This window comes from Magnolia sinica, chromosome 12 (assembly GCF_029962835.1).
Source record: "Magnolia sinica isolate HGM2019 chromosome 12, MsV1, whole genome shotgun sequence".
Classification (NCBI taxonomy): Eukaryota; Viridiplantae; Streptophyta; class Magnoliopsida; order Magnoliales; family Magnoliaceae; genus Magnolia; species Magnolia sinica.
Window position 1 is genome coordinate 80,270,772 of NC_080584.1, and position 19,667 is coordinate 80,290,438.

General features: G+C 36.5%; 1 pseudogene; it reads right to left on the bottom strand.

Annotated features, from left to right (window-relative positions):
• Positions 1-2,752: 2,752 nt before the first annotated feature.
• On the bottom strand, positions 2,753-3,399 carry LOC131220314 (small ribosomal subunit protein eS19-like; annotated as a pseudogene).
• Between the last annotated feature and the right edge of the window lie 16,268 nt (positions 3,400-19,667).

Sequence of the window (19,667 nt, forward strand, 5' to 3'; positions counted from 1 at the left end):
TGCTGGAAAAAGTGTGGTGGTTTTGTAAGACAAAGTAATGGGGTGTCGTAGTAAGTGACGGGTTTACTAGACATAATGATGGGTTCCACTAGATAAATTGGTGAAATTACTAGACAAAGTGGTGTAGTTATACTAGCTAAAGTGATAGGATTCTATTAAATAAAATGACAAGGTTTTACTAAACAATTTAACGGGGTTATATTGGGTAAAGTGATGGGGTTGCTGGACAAAGTGACAGAATTCCACAGGATAAAGTGGTAGGGTTGCAAGACAAAGTGAGAGGGTTATCAAACAAAGTGATAGGGTTCCACTAGACTAAGTTTGGGATTACTGGACAGTGACATGGTTCCATTAAACAAATTGATGAAGTTCTATTAAATAAGGTGATGCGGTTCTCTTAAGTAAAGTGATATGGTTCTATGATGCTTTTATATATGAAATCCATTCTAACCACTTACATTACTTTAAAAAAAAAAAAAAAAAAAAAAACATCTCACCAAAAACTTGTACCATTAGATGAATTACTTGGGCGACACTAATGAAACATTTCAAAAGGTGAGCATTGGCTTGTGCATGATTTCCAATTAAGTGTCCAACATGAATAATAAATAATAGATGGAAATGATTTTTGGACCCATGACTTGACATGAAATGATACACATCGTGCTCAAAGTTGACTTTACATAAACATTATGGTGGAGCCCACCCAAGCCAATGACCTATTTGCTCGCACTGGCTGTGGCAAAAGAGATCCGAATTGCGTGGGATAGCACACACCATAGACAATGCTATTGTATGCTATTGGAAAAGCTCCATGGACTCACCATGTGGTATGTGTTTTATCAATGCCATCCATCCATTTTTAGGGATCATTTTATTGCATGAGCACAAAATTGAGGCAGATCCAAATCTCAGGTGGACCACACCACATGATACAGTGGTGATCAGAGGCCCATCATTAAAAACTTCTTGGGGGCTACAAAAGTTTTAGATCAAGTTGAGATTTGTATTTTTTTTTCTTCATTCATGTCTTTCTGACCTTAACAGTTGCATTTAATCACCATTCTTTCCAATGATGTGCTCCAGCTGGGATTAGATCTACCTCATTTTTGGGCTCATGCCCTAATATGAAATGGATAGACAGCATGGATAAAATACATTCATCATGGTGGGCTCACAAATTTTTTAGTAGCATACAATACCGACGTGGGTGCTGTATACTAACTTAGGTAGTCTGAGTCTTGAATTTTGCACAAGGTGATTTTCTAATGGAGCCAATCTATCATACAGGTTGGATACCACGCACGCATAAAGGTTAGAAGTTATCCATGGGGTGAATAGTGAGTTATGGTCTAACCAGTTGAACGTGAGACCTTCTCATGAATTGACAACGATCTAGTTTTGAATCTAAAAAATTTGGACAATCTTGTTGGTCAACAGAGTGTCGTCCATAGTCAACTGCAAGCCTTCTATGGCTAGTGGAAGTGGATTCTATTCGGCACAACACCAAACATACTCTATCCATTCCCAACGAAAAAAGCCTCACGTGCACAAATACAGGCATGGATCCACAATAAAAGTAAAATTTAAATAAAATAAAATTTAAAAAAAAAAAACATTAGTTTATAGTAATAGGATTGCCCAATAAGGTTGTGCTCTATGGGCCCACTATGATACTCGTGTTTTATCCATGCCATTCATCTATTTTTCCAAATCATCGTAGGGCACGTGTCATGCCTCGAAATATAGGCACTGAGTGTGTACCCTCATACCTGAGTTATGATCCATGACTTGCACACTTAGTATACTTAAAACAGTGAGTCACATTATTTAATAGAGACATAATATAATATGAAATTTATATTCTCATTAACATCCATCAATACACTCATATCAACCACTAATTCATCCACAAACATTCACTACCATACATTCATGATACTCAAGAATACAAGCTAAAACATTTATGTCCACCAAATTGAAACTTTTATTTGTTCAAAATCATCAAGTTATTCAAAAATCTTAAAAATCTAAATTAGAAGTCATTTTAAAACATAAATGAGAATAATAATAGCAAACACATGTCCCATTTAATTATTCTACTAATCCAGTGAAGCAAGCTTGTCTTCGGTTAAATATGGTCACTGTTCCTGTGGATCATCAAATGGTTTGGCTTCATGTTCTTATTCTTGAGTCATTGTATCTGCTTTAATTTCATCTGTATGGTTTTTCCATCAATACACCGTCAGGTGGCCAAGCCCAATGAGTGAACCCATCATGGTTCATGTAAGATACAATTAAAATAATATACACACAAGTAAAGCATAAAAATCAAAAATACAATGCAAATAATGTAATTAATGTGAATGATGTGGATGGTGTTGATGACGCATCAAATGGGTATAAATAGAAACCATCCACTTCCTTAGGTCGGATATCAACAACCCGCATCTGCACTCGGCAGGCTTCTACCATCAGTAGGCATCGGCAAGGCTCGCATCCCCTATTGGGTAAGCTTCCACATATAGTAGGCTTTTGTTGGGTACAATAGGTTGTCATTTAGGAAATCGTACAAGAGTGTTAACGATTCAAGACATGAATGTTTAATACATTAGAAATCATAATACAATTAATCATAACAATACAACAATTTATTTTTCTTTTTTTTTTTAATAATAAAAATCATATTCAAAAACCATATTTCATAACAAATAATAATAATAATAATAATAATAATAATAATAATAATAATAATAAAACACTAAAAAACTGAAAAACTTGGCTAAGAACATCTTTGATAACAATATGCCCCGCTAAATTTGAAAACAATCCTATAAAATTATGCTCGAAAAATAGCTACCATATATAATGTCCAAAAGCATGACAACAACAGCACACGTGCCCAGTTGTGGACTCAAGGAGCAATGACAATCCGACCTGCAGCTTGATTAAGATCACGCTGACCACTCGAGATAATTCTCCTCCCCCCTTTTGGATCAATGTCAACTATGTTCATCTTTTGCAACTGTTGAAGGATGTGACGAGAAATGGAACTGCTGCTCTTGTAGAAATGTGATGGACGATCCCTATTTCTCTTGCGCCCACCATAAATCTTCTGGAAACCACCAACTCCAATACCCTACTCAAATAGATCTTCCTTGCGATGGAAGTAGCTCCGATATAATACCAATCCAGGTCGTAGGGAGCAAGCTCCTTGAATGTGGCAGTTTTCACAATATCAATCTAATGAGGAAGCTTAACCTTTCCAGAGAGCTTGAGATGAGCAGAGTAAGCTTTCATGAAGTCATGTGGGGAAACGTCCTTCACTGTTCTCGCCGCCTCTATCTCTTTGTTGTTGTTACGACTATTAAGGTTAGGGTTTTTATTTATTTTAATCATATGGGAGAGGAAACATATTGGGATTACTCACGTGATGATTTAGGGAGAAATCCGATGGAGCAAATCAGATAATACCTATAATCCATATGCAATACACCATAACATTAAAATGAATGGATAAAAATATCAAGTTCATAAAGCCCTTGATTAATTTCAATTACTAAGGCCATAAATGGGAGTAATGCGTAGGTTTTACAAGGTAATGTACCTAATAGATTGGGTTTATCTTATCTATCCCAATCAAAAAGGACAATGCTAGATTTCTTATAAGATGACCCACCAAATGGATGACTTAGATCTTGTACTAGCATGCTCTGACGATACGAATCGTGGGTGCTTGTTCTCATTCTCTGTACATCTTTTTGCTATTTGAATGAAAGCATCCATATATATATATATATATATATATATATATATATATATATATATATATATATATATATATATATATATATATATATATATATATATACAAGAAATCCCACCTTTACCGATAAAAATTTTCATCGCTAAAAGACCGACGCAAAAGGTTTTTATCGACGAAAAATTTTAATCGTCGGCAAAGGCAAGCTTTTTAGCAACGAATTTTTTCGTCATTAAAAAAACTTTTACCGACGAATTGTTTCGTCGCTAAAAAACTTTTACAATACTTTTAGCGACGAATATTTTCGTTGCTAAAAAATAAATGTTAAACTTTTAGCGGCGATAGTTTTCGTTGCTAAAAATAATAACAAAACTTTTAGCAACGCATATTTTCGTCGCTAAAAAATAAATGTTAAACTTTTAAAGAGGATAGTTTTCGTCGCTAAAAATAATTACAAAACTTTAACGCCGAACATTTTCGTCGCTAAAAAATAAATGTTAAACTTTTAATGACGATAGTTTTCGTCACTAAAAAATAAATGTTAAACTTTTAGTGACGATAGTTTTCGTCGCTAAAAATAATTACAAAACTTTTAGTGACGAACATTTTCGTCGCTAAAAAATATATAAAAATCTTTTACCGATGAAAATTTTCGTAGATAAAAATATTTACAAAACGTTTACCTACGAAAAATTTTTGTACGTAAAAGTCTTTTTTTTTTAAAAAAAATATTCCAGCACAAAATTCCACACAAAATTCCTGATATACACCTATTACAATATATTTCATCATATTCATCCTGATAAACACTTGTTATCTAATATATTTCATCATATTCACATTCACATCCATCTAAGCCCAAATAGTAAATCCATCCAAACATAAACTACATTCATCCAAACACAAACAATCTTATCCACATCACATTCATTCACGCATAAATACATATAAGCTTAACATCAAAAACAAAAATACAAAAAATCACAAAGATGAAAGCAGAGGTTTAGTTTAAGGTTATAAGTTTAGGTTAAGTATAGGTTTAGGTTATGGGTTAAGGTTTAGGTTTAGGTTATAAGTATAGGTTTTGAGATTTGAGAATAGGTTTAGGTTAAGGTTATAAGTTTAGGTTAAGGTTATAAGTATAGGTTATAGGTTTAGGTTAAGGTTTAGGTTTAGGTTATAAGTATAGGTTTTGGGATTTGAGAATAGGTTAAGGTTATAAGTTTAGGTTAAGGTTATAAGTATAGGTTTAGGTTATAGGTTAAGGTTTAGGTTTAGGTTATAAGTATATTTTTTTGGGATTTGAGAATAGGTTTAAGTTAAGGTTATAAGTTTAGGGATTTGAGAATACATTTAGGTTATAGGTTTAGGTTTAGGTTATAAGTTTAGGTTAAGGTTATAGGTTTAGGTTTAGGTTTAGCTTTAGGGAATTGAGAATAGGTTAAGGTTTAGGTTTAGGAAATCGGGTTCGGGTTCGGGATCGGGTTTAGGTTTGGGTTTAGGTTATAGGTTATAGGTTATAGGTTTAGGTTATAGGTTAAGGTTTGGGTTATAGGTTAAAGTTTAGGTTTAGGTTTAGGTTATAGGTTACAGGTTATAAGTATAGGTTTAGGCTTAGGTTATAAGTATAGGTTTTGGGAATTGAGAATAGGTTTAAGTTTAGGTTATAAGTTTAGGTTAAGGTTATAAGTATAGGTTTAGGTTATAGGTTAAGGTTTAGGTTTAGGTTATAAGTATAGGTTTTGGGATTTGAGAATAGGTTTAGGTTAAAGTTATAGGTTTAGGTTAAGGTTATAAGTATAGGTTTAGGTTATGGGTTAAGGTTTAGGTTTAGGTTATAAGTATAGGTTTTGGGATTTGAGAATAGGTTTAGGTTAAAGTTATAAGTTTAGGTTAAGGTTGTAAGTATAGGTTATAGATTTAGGTTATAAGTATAGGTTCTGGAATTTGAGAATAGGTTTAGGTTAATGTTATAAGTTTAGGTTAAGGTTATGACTATAGGTTTAGGTTATATGTTAAGGTTTAGGTTTAAGTTTAGGTTATAAGTATATTTTTTGGGATTTGAGAATAGGTTTAAGTTATAAGTATAGGTTTAGGTTAATGTTTTGGGTTATAGGTTTACGTTAATGTTGTAGGTTATAGGTTTAGGTTATAGGTTTAGGTTATATATTATAGCTTTAGGGAACTGAGAATAGTTTATAGGTTATAGCTTTACGGAATTGATAATAGGTTATGGTTTAGGTTTACGTTTAGGTTTAGGAAATCCGGTTCGGGTTCGGGTTTAGGTTTGGGTCTTCAAGTTTAGGTTTAGGTTTAGGTTAGGGAGTTGAGATTAGGATTAGGTGTAGGTTTAGGTTTAGGGATTTGAGAATACATTTAGGTTTTAGGTTCAGGTTTAGGTTTAGGTTTTAGGTTTTAGGTTTAGGTTATAAGTTTAGGTTTAGGTTTAGGTTTAGGTTTAGGTTATAGGTTATAGCTTTAGGGAATTGAGAATAGGTTAAGGTTTAGGTTTAGGAAATTGGGTTCGGGTTCGGGTTTAGGTTTTAGGTTTTAGGTTATAGGTTTAGGTTTGGGTTTAGGTTGTAGGTTATAGGTTTAAGGATTTGATAATACATTTAGGTTATAGGTTTAGGTTTAGGTTATAGGTCATAGGTTTAGGTTTAGGCTATAGGTTTAGGTTTAGGTTTACGTTATAGGTTATAGGTTATAGGTTATAGGTTTAGGTTATAGGTTTAGGTTTAGGTTTAGGTTTAGGTCATAGGTTTAGGTTTAGGTTGTAGGTTTAGGTTTAGATTTAGGTTTAGGTTATAGGTTTAAGTTTAGGTTTAGGGAATCAGGTTTGGTTTTGGGTTCGGATCGGGTTTAGGTATTCTCTAGTATTATCTACTAATGAACCTAGTATTATCTACTACATACTAGTAACATACAACCAATATTGGGCCACCACACCATAAGCTACAAGAATTTCATGTCCCCTTAAACAAGGTATCCTCCATTGATAACATATATATATATATATTATAAATTCTTTATTTTTATTTACATTCGCAAATACATTCATCATCCATCCAAGAAAATTGAAACAAGTACTGTGACTCTATGACTAACAGTTGAAAAGGAAAATCATGCATCTTATCTTACCGTCGCAATTGACGGCACGTTGGACTGGCTTGGGGAACCATGTGATACATCCATCCCCAGGATGATTGTGGGAACTCCAGAAATTAGGGGAATGGAAAGTGAGTGTTCAACTGCAATTAAGGAATTCATTCCACCAAGCTGTTGAAAAGAAAGGAAAGGAGGTTGTTAGCTAGATAGAGAGATCACACCTGAAAGTCCATAGGAAAGGGACATGATATTTCAGTGACAGCTCACCTTGGCATTTATCTTTAAAAGAACATTTTTCAGGCATTGGTCATTGACTCTTTGAGGCGCAATGCATTGAGTGACAATACTATGTATGTGTTTTATCCATAAGGCATATCTAAATAAGGCACCTCATGACAACTACTTATTTTTGGTATTTCCTAATCTTATTTTCATTTATCATCCTACAAGGCACCTCATGACATTACTAAGAAGTATGGGGCTGTTAAAGAGGTTGATGATTCTTCTACAAAGGCATGGCTTGAAAAGATACGCACAATGTTTATCAGGAAGGGATCAGGGTTCTCTTCTCGTAGTGTGATTACTGGGGATGCATATAAAGGGATTCATGAAATCGGTTTACCATTAGAAATTGCTCAAAAGATCACATTTGAAAAGAAAGTCACTACATACAACATGGATCATTTACAAAAACTAGTGGATGACAAATTATGTGTAACATATAGAGATGGTTCAGCCACTTATGCAATTAAGGAAGGTTCAAAAGGACATACATATTTGAAAGTTTGTCAAATCATAAACAGGCGTTATTTATGGACAGAGACATTGTTTTCATTAATAGGCCACCTAATACTCGTAAACATTCATTGCAAGCATTTTTTGTCTATGTGCATGACGACCATACTGTTAAGATCAATCCTATTATTTGTGCTCCCCTAGGTGTGGATTTTGATGGGGATTGCGTTCATATGCTACTTCATAGATCATACTCCGAGATAAAAGGTGTCAATTATATATAAAAAAAAATTATAGTCCAAAAGCAGACAATAAAGATCACAAATTCTGACTATAAAGGTGATATTTAGAGTTAAGCTTACCGTCATTGTCATGTTGAAACCGTTCCTTGAATACAGGGACGTCCTTTATTGATCTAAAATAGTCAAAGAGAATTGCAGTTAAAAGAAAGAAAGAAAAAAAAAGGGCAAGCAGGTAATTAGACACTCAAATGCAACCAAAAAGGAAAATATAAACTTATCTGGTTAACTCCCCCTAAAGTGACACCTACACCAACCTGCAACAACGAAAACCAGATCAGTCCCAAATGTGTACATCATTTCTATCAAATAATGAAAAATAAAAATCAACTTTTACATTTAATTTCTATCAACCACAAACACTAAAGACACATGAGAATATGTTTCCAACTGTCTTTAAAAATTGAAGTACAACATTTATGAAAATAAGATTTAAGAAGAAAAAAAAAAACCCATGTTTGTATGTACAATTAAGCTAATGGTGTTCCCAAATGATTGTAATGAAGAAGAAAGCCTCAAACTGGAACCATATTCCTTTCCAATCTGACTTGAAAGTAGCATAGTTGCAACTGGAAGCCAAGTCCTTGAATATGATTGCCAGGTACTTTTGCTTATTTCCACTTTAGTATACTTTTAATTGCAACCAAATTCGATAGCATCCATACACAACCAATTCAAAGTAGGTGAGGCTCCTACTAGTGCAACTCATATCATACCTATTTAATAAATACAACCAGGAAAAAAAAAAAAAAAACACCAACACAACTTTCTGAGTATAGTATTCGTAGTAGTAACAGAAATTTGCAAGATTCAACAATGAGCTGAGTTAAGAAATTTGACAATACCATATGCAGAAATATGCCACATGTGATGATTAAAAGTTCTCTTAACTTTTGAACAATACCATATGCAAAAATATGCCACAACATTTCAAATTCGGAAGTTGAACCCGAGTTTTGTCTAGTTTTGTCCATATGTACTGCAATAAAGGTTCCAGACCCAACCCAATTTGACCCCCGCTTTAGCAACAAGAAGGATACATTTTATGCATTGTATAAAGGCAAAAGAAGTTTCTTATGGTACCTCATTAGGAAAAAGAGATCTTCCTCCTCAAGCAAATAACTGATAAAGCAGAACCCAACATCCAAGAAAGTCCATTTACACCACAAATCAAAAATTTATTAATGCCACAAGCAAACCTGAAAAAAGAACCTAAAAAAATAACAAGGCTAATAGGTACTTGCATAGAAATTGTCTCAGCCAACAGGCTCTAGTAATTTCAAATTGTCTATTAGGTGATCTAAGTTTTGGAGCAATGAGGAAACTGAGAACTAGGAGAAAAATGCTCCAGCTGTACAATAAGCACAAAATAAAATAAAATAAAATAATCATAAAATTTTAACTAAATACAAAGAAAATGGGACATATATAAACACCCTATAGAGGTGTGGTAATCTTCATTTTAGAACTTCCAGTAATAGAGGATAAGGGCTTGGGGTAGTGCCATATGGATAACTCAATATTAAACTCTTTTTTTTTTTTTTTTTTGAAGCATAACATGCAGTTACCAATGCATAATGACGAAAGGCGAGAGCTAAAATCCTCCAAAAGTGGTGACTCAGATGGTGTTGTTCCCACCAAGTAGAGAATAATCCATTGAGTAAGTATTTCCTAAATCATGGGAATCAATTCAAGTTGTACATGGGAGATGTCTTCATGAACCATAAGGACCTACAAATAAGTAAGAAATTCAATAGAGAAAAGAGAGATTTAGGTGAGATTCTCAAAGCATGGCCGTAATTGTTGAAAGGTTTGCATTTTAACATAATTACATAAAAGTTTTACTAAAAAATGCATAATGACAGATGAGACTGCCTGGAAGAACTTGGAAGAAAACAAACTCAGTGCAGCCCGAAGTAGACAAACAATGAACAAATTCAAGGCAAAGATGGCACTTCTTTAAAAACATCTAAAAGATGAACCTGCAAAAGTTTGGTTTTCAGGGGAACTATAAGACTTGCTACATCTAGAAATTTGCTAGTACTTACAATGAAGAGGTGGGACCTCAAACAGAGAAAGTTACAGTGAGGAGGTGCCTATACAACCTGCATTCCAATAGCAGATGAAAGGACATTCTCCGAAACATCAGTGATGATTTTATTTTAAAGAAAAGAGAAACATAAATATAGAGAGGGCTGACAGGGGCTCAGATATAACAGAGGCATTGCCTCGGAGATGACTAGATCCAATCCAGTCACCCGCAGCAAGTCTGTTCACATGACCGTCCGCCTCCCAAATACAGCTTAAAACCAAATTCTCTTTTCTACTCCTAGTAGAGCTGTACACGAGTCGAGTCGAGTCGAGTATCGCCCTACTCGCACTCGGCTCTTAACGCCCGAGTGCTGCTCGTACTCGGCTCTACTCGGCCGACGAGCATGGACTCCCTGCTCGTACTCTACTCGCCCGAGTACGAGCCGAGTACGAGTATTAAACGAGTCGAGTCGAGTCCAAGTTTTCGAGGCGAGTTCGAGTACGAGTAGAAATCGAGTCGAGTAGAGTGCGAGTTTTTGAGGCGAGTTCGAGTCAATTGGAATTCGAAGTTAAACTAAACAATAAAAGATATAAAATGCACATAATTTATGATTAAAAAACTTTGATAATTACATTAACATATTTATATTACATTGTTCACTTCAAAATGACAATTTATAACTAATAACCTCCATAAGAGGAGTGTCTTCCTGTATTGTCATCTGATCCATCGAAACTGCTATCTATTTTTTCATATACAAATTGGTTCACTTCCTCTAAGTCAGAAGGCGAAGAGATTTTTCCTTCGTGCTCTTTTACACTTTGAACTAGATTTTTCAAACTTGCTTTATATGAAGAATTGTATGTAGTACCCAGTGCCCTATAAAATTCACCGAGACGAGTCAGGAATTTGAATTTGTTACTCTTTTTTTTCTTCTTATTTGTCGTACTCGAGTAACTCGACCTTGCTTCAACATCATGTTGTCTTTGACTCGAATATCGCTGAAGTCTAGAAACATCTTCCATACTGCGTTTTAAGGCGAGTTGGAATTGTTCTTCCTCCAAGCCTTTTAATCTGGCTTCCTCTTCTGCATCTTCTGTAGATGTCATTCGTGTACTAGATCCAGAAGCAGAAAGTTTGGATGGAGTAAAAGGTTTTCTATTCGAATCTAACAGAGCTTGAAAAAGAATTTGGACATCCTTAGGGGCATTGGGGTATGGTTTTGCATCACCACCTCGACATGACAAGTGTAAGTGAAAGCGATTAGTCTTGTTTACAAACTTTGCACCACACAAACCACACTTAATCTTTATTTTTCCAGACCTTGGTGGTGATTCAACTAGAGAAGCATAGTCCCAAATGTTTGTCGATGGCTCAGATGACGACATATCTACATTCAATTTTTAATTTAAAAATCAGAATATTGATAAATAAATTGAACTTGATATAGGAACAAAAGAAAGCAATATAAATGTATCAAAAGTAAAAAATAAAAGCAAATGAACAAGCATATGTAAATAAATATCAAAGATTAAAAGTTTTCCAAACCACATTCCAAAAGGACCAACACTTTCGTGTTTGCAATTACAGTGAAATAATATTACAGATCATTCAACATTCAACCAAAAAAAATTACAAAACCGAAAATAATTACTGATCTGTAGGTAGAGACTCATCACGAATCTCAATCTCCTCGTCTTCATCATCATCATCATTCATATCTCCTCCCCATATTGGGCGCAACCAATCTTGCGTACAAATCAACGCCTCAACTGTATTTGGCGAAAGTGAGCTTCGATACTTGCTCACAACCCTGCTCCCTGTGCTGAATGCGGATTCTGATGCCACTGTTGAAATTGGTATAGATAATATGTCCCGTGCCATCACAGATAATGTAGGGTATTTTGATTCACTAACCCTCATCTTCCACCATTCCAACACATCAAATTCGGATCGCACTACGATTAGCTCCTTGAGGTACATTTCTAACTCTGATTCTTTAGTATCAACTCCCATTCGTGCTTGTGCTAAGTATGATATGTATTCATTTAGCACATCCGGATTACCAGGTACAAAAATATCCGCATCTCTAATTTCTTCAACACCCGCTGCAGGTAAAGTATTAACATACGATTTGTACAAATCTTCAAGGGCTTGACGAACCTTAGACGTCTCTGCTGCCGCTCTTTCAGTAGGATAAAGCTTCATGAAAATAAAGCTAACCAACCCCATATTACAACGAGGATCAAGAACAACTGCCAAGGACATCAACAGATGACATTCGTCCCAGTATTTATCGAACTTCGTCTTCATACCAACTGTCATTTGGCGTATGAAATCTGGACCCGCACTGGTATTTTTCTGTAGAGCATCCTTAATTTTCCAAAGAGACGGAAGAAACAGATTCGCAGTTGGATACTGATTCCCAGAAAAAATCTTCGTGCAATCGTAGAAAACTTTGAGAAATGTGTGAACTTGTTATGCTTTGGCCCAATCATCTGTGCTCGGCAACCAAGAATACATTCTGTCACGTGCCGCGTATTCAGGAAATGCAAGCTGTAATTTCATTGCCGCATCTAACATTTCATAGGTCAAGTTCCAACGTGTACAGATATCCAACTTCAACGTTTTTTTAGATGGCACATTCAAACGTTGGATGATGTCATTCCATACACTCAGTCTCGATGGTGACCCCCTTATATATTTCATACTTTCTCTTATGTTCTCTATAGTGTTGTCAATTGCTTTCAACCCTTCTTGTACAATCAAATTTACAATATGGGCACAACATCTGACCTGGAATATTTTTTCTTCAAAAAAAAAATTTCCTGTAGCCTTGAACTGGTTACGTAAGCATGAAATGACATTGTCATTTGCCGAAGCATTGTCTAAAGCTATTGCTGAAATTTGCTTCTCAATGTCCCAGCCTTCTAGACAACTGTAGATGCAATCTGAAATAAGTAAACCAGTATGTGGAGGAGGAAGGTGTTTGAAGTTCAAAATTCTCTTGCATAGTTTTCAATCTTTATCAACATAGTGAGCGGTTAATGAAATATATCCTTTTCTTTGATTGGATGCCGTCCATAAATCAGAAGTCAAAGCTATTCTAGTCACTGAAGCCAAAACTTCTTTCAGTTTCATCTTCTCCTTTGCGTACATCTTCATGCTTTCTCTCTGCACTGTGACGCGGGAGACATTCTCGGCCCGAGGATTAAGGAATTGACAGAAAGCCCTAAATCCTTTACTTTCAATCATTCTGAAAGGTTTTTCTTCCAAAATCACTAATCTAGCAAACCACTCATTCAACTTCTCCTTGTCAAACTTATGAGTGGACACTATGCCTAGGGAGTCGTCCCCTTCTGACTTCGTAAATGACAGTATCTGTTGGCCAGGAGGAAGAAGTCTTGCTTTCTTAGGACACGTCTTCAAATGTCTAATCAGATGTGTCGTAGATCCTCTTGGAATCTTGTTGAATAACCCTTTGCAGTGATTACACTTTATCTTCAGTACACCGTTAACTGTCACATCTTCGAAATCATCCCACACTGCTGATCTCTTCTTCTTCCCTTTACATGCGGTTGACGTGTCTGTGTCACCCTCTACTATTAGAGGAGATGTGGCCGATGCACCCATTCCAGGGATATTTGGGCTTTCGTCTTGACTAGCCATCTATAAAATAAAGTTCTCGATATGTTATACGGCTATACCTAGGGGTTAGGGTCCTAGATGGCTAGACCGACCGCTAGACGGGCATAATTACTTAACTGTCTAAATCAGTCACCTATTCAAAGTTAGATAGATTGTAATGCTTCATTTTTCAATTTAAATGCTACGCCGAAATTCCGGCAGCATCTCCCCTTATCTCTCCAGAATATATTAATCTTGTATTTGATTCTCATGTCAATCATCAACATAAAGTGTGGACATTTGACGACGGAAATAAATACATGAAATATATCCAGAGAGAAAAAGAAGAGACGAAACCAGAACAGGCATATGCATTTAAATTGGAATAAATGAAGACATTACAATTTATCTAACCCTGAATTGTCCAAAAAGGGACAATTTGAGAATTTCTATGCATCCAAAAACACACTGAATCTATGTCTGACAACATAGAAATCCTCAAATGGGCAACCGATTATCTTATACTACAAGTCTACAACTAAAACAATACAAATAATTCATATCTATGCAAACAATGGAGCATGCTGAAATTGACATTTATCATCTAACTAACTAATAACAAAATGTCAAATAAAAAACCAAAGGCATCTTAAAGTGGTAGCATTCAACACTAACAGTTTCATTAATTGTTAGCCCTATCCACTTATTAAGTGGATCACATTTAAAGATCTTTATAAACAAAAGCTACTCTGACTTTGATAGGCCCACCATGATATTAATTGAAGACCCACGATAGGCTTAGAAATAAACAAACAAACAAAATGATGACTTGTAAGTTGTAATTGAGGTGGGCCACACACTAAAGTAAATAATTGGGAGTGAGATGTTCACCTTTGATTAAAAAATTTCTATATTAACAATTTCTAGCATATGTTAAACAATTTCTATATTAACATATCAGGTTAATCCCAAAACTATATTTTGACCATACAGGATCAAATTGAATATTTTGACCTGGGCCCACATGGCCAATTTGAGACCGAGGGCAGGCTAGGAATTTTGATGGCCAACTTGGTTTGACTCATATACAATTTTAATTCTACCTAATGAAATTCAATACCATTTAATCTGCATTCCTATCAGTATGGATCCGGACTGTCCTGGGTTTGCACTCTCACGTACATCAAGTGATAGGACTGTGTAATTTACCTTTTCAAATCCACAGCCCTGCCCTGTGTACAATGATGAACGGCGATAATCAAGAGTGGGCTACCGCCTACCGCGATGAACTGGGGTTGTTGCAATATATTTCGTACTATAGAAAACCAAGTACATGTAATGTAAATTATAGTTGGAGAAAAGGAAAATCAACAATGAGACCAATACAGTCAATGATACAACATATATGCACGAACTCTACGTGCATCGTTGTCTGAGCTTTTGGAGTGAGTCCCACGTTCATGATTCAGACAATTGATCTAATGGCTAAAACATGAATGGTGGATGCACAAGCATCTTCTATCGTGGAAAATCCTAACCCTTAGATCTGTGATCCATTTTCAGTCAATTTAAAATGCCCCACTTTTATATTTGTACGCTAGAGTTGTACATGAACTGAGTTAGCTTGGTTAATTCGGTCAACTCGACTCGGCTTAGAACTTAACTCGAACTTGAGTAGGCTTAGAACTTGACTCAAACTTGACTCGATTCAAATCAGTTCAACTCGGATCACATTCACTTAATATAAATATTTACAAAATATTTACATTCACTCAATGATACAACATGTATGCAAATGGAAACTGAACTTAGCAATTCACCATGATATCAAGAGAAAACACAAATATCAGGTTAATTTCAAACTATATTAACAATTTCTAACATATATTAGCAATTAAAAATTAAAAAAATAAACCCCATACGGCCACACCTTACCGGGCGAGCAGAAGAGGGACGACCGGCAGCTGCGTGCAGGGCAGGGCGATGACGGACGACGGGACGAGTGGCAGCCTGGCAGGGACGAGCTGCGGCACACCGGACGAGTGGCAGGGATGAGCTCCGTCACCGGACAGGGGCACCTGATAGGCCGCAGGGACTAGCGGCACCGCCGGACAGGGGCTAGGGGCGAGTGAGAGAGAGAGAGGGAAGAAGAGGGACCGCCGACCGGGCGCTGGGAGAGGGAGAGGAGAGAGAGAGAGAGAGAGTTTTTTTCGAACCAAGCACCGCCGGACAGGGGATAGGGGCGAGTGGGCGACTGGCGAGTGAGAGAGAGAGAGAGAGGAAAGAAGAGGGACGACCGGACGGGCGCTGGCCGCTGGGAGAGGGAGAGGAGAGAGAGAGAGAGAGAGATTTTTTTGAATGCTGGTTGGGAGGGAAGGGTGGCGCTGCTTGAAAAGGACGGGTGGGGCCGTGGGGCGGTGGGGGTAGGGTTTGGGGCTTGGGCGCTGTGGAAAATGACGGGCGGGTAGGGCTTTTTTTTTTCGGGCGGAGTTATATACACAGGTACCGAGTCGAGTACCGAGTCGAGTACTTCTAGACTCGTACTCTACTCGTAATCTAAACGAGTCGTGGAAACCCGTTCGTACTCGGCTCTAACTCAGACGAGTCGAGTACGAGTCGAGCATTCCGAGTCGAGTCGAGCGAGTACTCGAGCCTTAGTCTGCTCGTGTACAGCTCTAACTCCTAGCAATCATATTTCTATTTTAAAAAGAAAATACAAGACTGATCTCTGCATTAACTATATAGTTGATTTAATACCATTGTTTCTCCTTCATTTGAATTTAGTCTAGAATGAATGAAGCTTGGCAGATGAATGTGTGCTGGTTGACTCGAAGACAACCAAGATTTTTTTTTCCCCCTTTCCAAAAGTCCTGACTTTTTATTAAATTACTGTTAGTTTTCCTCAAAGTCCATATGAACAACTGTTCAATTTTTAATAAGTTGAAGTCACATATATAAAAGTAAAAGGAAGCTGCTCATGGATCCAGATCTCTTGCATTTCTACTATAAACAAAACATGGGGTTCTTCCCTCTACAATCCCAAAATAGATCATTTGCTCTTCCCTTCTCTCCTCTCCATCCATCCACCAGCAATGCCCCCATATCCATACTATTCATGACGTCATTCCTATTTTTACAAGGTGATCCTCATCAAAGGGCTAACATGTTGGACGGTTCTTGTGGCACACACACATAAAAGTTAGAAGTTACCTGGTGGGTGTGCCAACTGATAGACTAAGTAGTTGAACTTGAGACCTCTTTTAACTGGGAATTACCTGTCCTTACAAATATAGTATATAATCACTTCACACCTATATTAAAAAGGACCAATCCCCTCGAGATTTTTTATTTCCAACTTTCCCCTTGAGATAGCATACATTCTCTTAAACAATGGGTTGCATTGATAAGCATATGGATGGATACTATTTCAGACTCAGATGCAATAGGCAGCCCAAAACCCATTGTAGATCCAGCTTTGAACCATGAAATGATCCATGCCATTGGCAGCATCTCAATAACCTGGACTAAAAATAATCAATAGAATAGGCTGCGCCCACTCATCTCATCTGGACAACCTGCCAACCGCAACAAATCCACCTAAAAATTAAAATTTAAAAAAAAAAAAAAAAAAAAACTAGACGTGGACGGTGTTGTCAGGCGTTCTGTGGGGTCCACCATTTTGATGGAAATGCATGCAGGAGATTTTGTAAGGAAATTAAGGAGAAGAAAAGGAAGAGATGCATTAGAGAAATCTGTTGTAATACAATTCGAGGGAGGGATGAAATGGGAAAGTAGAATATACCTCAGTGGAGGTGAAACGGAACGCAGGGCCTTCCGTTTGAAGGTGATGCTCGATGGAAGATGAAGCTTAAACGACCCTAGGAGGATTTCTCGTCAATCGAAGATGATCCTCAAATAGCCCTGGGAGGATTTCTCGTCGATGGAAGATGAAGGAAAGAGGGAAAAAGATGAAAAGAGGGATAAGGGGAGCGGGCGTTGGATGGTTTTAGATAAAAATTTCATATCTGTATATTGCGAGTTTACCATTATTTACAACACAAACTCTATTAACGACTGTACATACATTAGACCATTTTATGGATGGTTAAGATTTTTTTACATAATAAAATGCATAAAAATTTACTATTTAAAACTAGACCAATTATTTGAATGGTCTGGATAACTCTATATCTTATCCACTATTGTTATGGACGAGTCACCACCATTTTACACAAAATACAAGACTCACAATTCAAAACTTGAAATCCAAAACGGTAAGCCGATCTTTGGACCTAGTATTGCTCTACGGGCCCCACCATGATATATTTGTTTCATCCACACCGTCCATCGATTTCAAGAAATCATTTTGTACAAGATCACAAAAAACTAGATTGAAATAAATCTTTTTTGGACCACACAATCATAAAACATTATTGGTTGGACGTCCACCATCAAAAATCATTCTTCGCGGATGGATTTATGGGCTAGGGCTACGGCTAACGCACTGGTGGTCGGTGCTCTGTGGGCCCCACCATGATGTATGTGTTTCATCCCTGCCATCCATCTATTTTTCCATTTCATTTTATTGTATGAGACAAAAAATGAGGTATATCCCAATCTCAACTGGACCACATTATAGGAAACAGTGTTGAACGAGCGTTGACCATTAAAAACCTTTTGGGGGCCATATAAAGTTTTGGATCAATCAGATATTTTTTTCCCTTCATCTGGGCCTGTATGACCTAATCAACAGATTGGATGTCAAATAAAAAGTACAATGGGCCTTAAGAGGGTTTTAATGGTGGATATCCAATCACTATTGTTTCCATGTGGTGTGGTCCACCCGAGATTTATATCCCTCTCATTTTTTATATCAAGCCCTAATATGATATGTAAAAATGGATGGACGGCATGGATGAAACACATACATCATGGTGGGACCCATAGAGCACCGACCACCAGCCATGGGTCTGGTGTCACGGGGAGTAGCCAATTCGTTTCCCTCTTGGACGCCATATGGTGACGACACTAAGTTTTGTTGGCCCCACTATGATGTATTTGTTATATCCACACCGTCCATCCATTTTAAGATATCATTTTAAGTCATGAACTAAAGGATGAGGCAGATAAAAATCTGTAGTGGACCCCACCATAGAAGTCTCAGGTGCACTACACCACATGAAAATAATAGTAATTGGATACCCATCATTAAAATCCTCCTAAGGCTCACTGTACTATTTATTTGACATCCAATATGTTGATTAGGTCATACAGGGCCAGATGAAGGGAAAAAACAAAAATCAGCTTGATCCAAAACTTTTGTGGCCCCAAAATGGTATGACATCCAATATTATACTGTTTATATTTTTTTAGATGTCTTCACATAGTTTTAGATGGTATGGCCCACCTGAGTTTCATATACAGATGATTTTTGATATATCTCATAAGCTAAAGGGGAGACAATAAATGCACGATGTTGATGTTCGACACACATCATGATGGCCCCCACAAAACTTACATTAATTCTTAGGTTCTCAAGGTGTCAATAAGTTGGGTCACAATTTTGACCAGAATATTTGGCCCATTTTACATATCTGGTCCGTTCACTCTATTTTATTAATCATTACCCTCAATTTGACTAGTTACTCACCTTGATCATAGTGCATATGCATAAGAAAGATATTGGTCAAACAAGATTGATCAACAATTTCAGTGAAATTTGATTTAAACATCTAAGTTATTTACTCTTCAATTTGAACTGATTAGATTAACTAAAAACGATTAAAGGTTCAATTAGTGGAAGTGCCTAATAATTTAGTAATTTTATTTTTTGTCTCATGCCATAAGACAATCTTTAAAAATAGATGGACGGCATGGATTAAACACATACATCATGGTGGGGCCCACACAGCATTAACCACCAGCCATTGGATGGTGTAGGAGCGGATCTGTTCCCCTTATTTGTGGTGTGGTCCATTTAATCTTTGGATATGATTCATTTTTTGGATAATTCTATAAAATGATCTCGAAAAATGAATGAACGGTGTGGGTTTATCCCAAATTTTTGGAAAAACCAAAACCCAAGTGGACCATGCTACACAAA